This window comes from Myotis brandtii, unplaced genomic scaffold (genome assembly GCF_000412655.1).
Source record: "Myotis brandtii unplaced genomic scaffold, ASM41265v1 scaffold743, whole genome shotgun sequence".
NCBI lineage: Eukaryota > Metazoa > Chordata > Mammalia > Chiroptera > Vespertilionidae > Myotis > Myotis brandtii.
In genome coordinates, this window is record NW_005370960.1 from 1,543,844 (window position 1) to 1,546,971 (window position 3,128).

Consider the following 3,128-nt stretch of genomic DNA (forward strand, 5'->3'; position numbering starts at 1 on the left):
CGTCCGTGGGGAGACTCCGCAGGGGAGCGGGCCCCCCCTCTGTGGGCAGGCACTGTGCTCCCCGGCTCCCTCGGCCGACTGGGCTGAGTTACGGCCACATGGTGACCCTCCCCCGACACTGGTGACGGCCCGGAAGGACGGAACCACAGCTTCCGTCTGCTTCCAGCTCAAAATAACGACAGGAGGCAGCACCCGGCACCGGGGCCCATCCGGAAAGGGCCGTCACCCACGCGCCCCTCGGGACAAGTGCGCGTGCGCTGCCTCCTCACACGTCTGGGGGCCCCTGACCCGTCTTCTCCTGGGACCGCCGGTCCCCACCTGCCCGTCTGTCTCTGGCCACCGGCCTCTTTCTATCTTTGAAAACTCTGCCCTCGGGAGAGCTACCTTCTGCTTCATCGCTGGCAAATATTTTCCCTGACTTTTCTTTCATGCATGTTCACGTTATTAGACCCTTGGCCACCACCCTCCCGCCTCAGGGTTTTGGGGGAACAGGGAGGAAAGCTTCCCGTCCCCCAGGTTGCTGAAGGCCCGCCCATGTTTGTACACAGATGGCCAGTCGGTTTTCACTCACGTCTGACCGACTGCGGCTCACCCTGCTGCCCACTGGGGCGCACAGACCCCCGGCAGCGGCCCTCCCGCCCCTCGGCCTCATGGGGAGCAGAGCCCCTCCCGTTCCTGCGGGATCCGCACCCGGCGCCCGGCTGTGGGGCACCCTCCTGTTTTCTCAGGTTTCCTGGGGTTCTTCCCTGTTTGTAACACAAATGAGCAGTAAGTGGTCTGGTTCCAGAAAAAGCCTGATTTTTATTGGGGTCACATCATAAATTAACTCAGAGACGGACACCAGAAGCGAGGGCACCGCAGTCCCACACTGCTGGCCGGGTCAGGCCTCGCCCAGGCGGGTCAGGACCCTGAAGGCCGTGCTGTCTGCATGACGCTCGCGACTGCCCACAGCCCAGCGCACTGGACACCATGGCCAAGGCGCCGCCGGGCTCCCTGCTGGGACGGACGCATTTGCATCACGCACGTAGTCAGACCACAGTGAACTGTGTGTGGCACGTGCCTCGAAAGGCACCAGGAAGCCAGGTGGCTGATGGACGGGCAGAGGGGTCAGAAGACAGGCAGACACAGGATAGAGCAGGCGCAGCCAACGCTGATGGCTGATCGAGGTGGCGGGCGTAGGGGTATTTGCTGTAAAATTCTTTCAACTTTGATGTAGTCAAGATTTTTCATAACAAAATGGGGGGGGGGGGGAGAGAGCAGGCTGGCTGCACACCCCCCGCCCAAGGAGGGGGCTGGAGACTCCGTCAGGGGAGGATCTGGAGCGAAACCGGAGGTGGGTCTGCCATCGAGGGCAGCGGCAGGCGGGCCTGGGCTGCTGTGTGCACCTCAAACAGGAATGTGCCAGCTCTTTCGAGTGACACACCAACTGGGGTGGTGACCGTCAGACACAGCCAGACCGACGCACTTCCTGGCAGGTGACCGCAGTCTGTGCGAGGCGTGCAACTGGTAACACGTACCCCGCGTGCAGACGAATATCCGGGACCACACCCGGCCTCGGAGTCAAAGGTCATGACACAGGAGGCATGGTAAGTGTCTGGGAATGGCGAGCATGGAATCTTAAACTGCAGAAGGAGTAATGGAGCCAGATTAGGGAAGTTTCTCTTTCCTCTCACAGTAACACACAGGAGGACGGCACCGCCCACCCGAGAGAGACCCACCCGGGTCTCCCTGAACAGCAGCGACACCGGGTCAGGCCGACGGTCCTCGCATTTCGGACTCACTGCCTTCCCTCCTCCTGGGCTACCAGCCACCCCCAGTTCACCACCCTAAGCCTCAGACAAAAGCCCAAATCCACCCTCCCACTTAGCAAGGATTCTTTTCACCGCACGCGCCTAATGCCTGCCTGCGATCAGGCGCCTAATCTAATTATCCCACAGACCAATGCTCAGCCCGGGAAACTGTAACGTGTGGGTCCCCGGGAAACTGTAACGTGTGGGAACTGGGAAACTGTAACGGGTGGTAACTGGGGAAACTGTAACGTGTGGGCCCCGGGAACCGGAAACGTGGGGGAACTGGGAAACTGTAACGTGTGGGTCCCGGGGAAACTGTAACGTGTGGGAACCTGGAAACTGTAACGTGTGGGTCCCGGGGAAACTGTAACGTGTGGGAACCTGGAAACTGTAACGTGTGGGTCCCGGGGAAACTGTAACGTGTGGGAACCTGGAAACTGTAACGTGTGGGTCCCGGGGAAACTGTAACGTGTGGGAACCTGGAAACTGTAACGTGTGGGTCCCGGGGAAACTGTAACGTGTGGGAACCTGGAAACTGTAACGTGTGGGTCCCGGGGAAACTGTAACGTGTGGGAACCTGGAAACTGTAACGTGTGGGTCCCGGGGAAACTGTAACGTGTGGGAACCTGGAAACTGTAACGTGTGGGTCCCGGGGAAACTGTAACGTGTGGGAACCTGGAAACTGTAACGTGTGGGTCCCGGGGAAACTGTAACGTGTGGGAACCTGGAAACTGTAACGTGTGGGTCCCGGGGAAACTGTAACGTGTGGGAACCTGGAAACTGTAACGTGTGGGTCCCGGGGAAACTGTAACGTGTGGGAACCTGGAAACTGTAACGTGTGGGTCCCGGGGAAACTGTAACGTGTGGGAACCTGGAAACTGTAACGTGTGGGTCCCGGGGAAACTGTAACGTGTGGGAACCTGGAAACTGTAACGTGTGGGTCCCGGGGAAACTGTAACGTGTGGGAACCTGGAAACTGTAACGTGTGGGTCCCGGGGAAACTGTAACGTGTGGGAACCTGGAAACTGTAACGTGTGGGTCCCGGGGAAACTGTAACGTGTGGGAACCTGGAAACTGTAACGTGTGGGTCCCGGGGAAACTGTAACGTGTGGGAACCTGGAAACTGTAACGTGTGGGTCCCGGGGAAACTGTAACGTGTGGGAACCTGGAAACTGTAACGTGTGGGTCCCGGGGAAACTGTAACGTGTGGGAACCTGGAAACTGTAACGTGTGGGTCCCGGGGAAACTGTAACGTGTGGGAACCTGGAAACTGTAACGTGTGGGTCCCGGGGAAACTGTAACGTGTGGGAACCTGGAAACTGTAACGTGTGGGTCCCG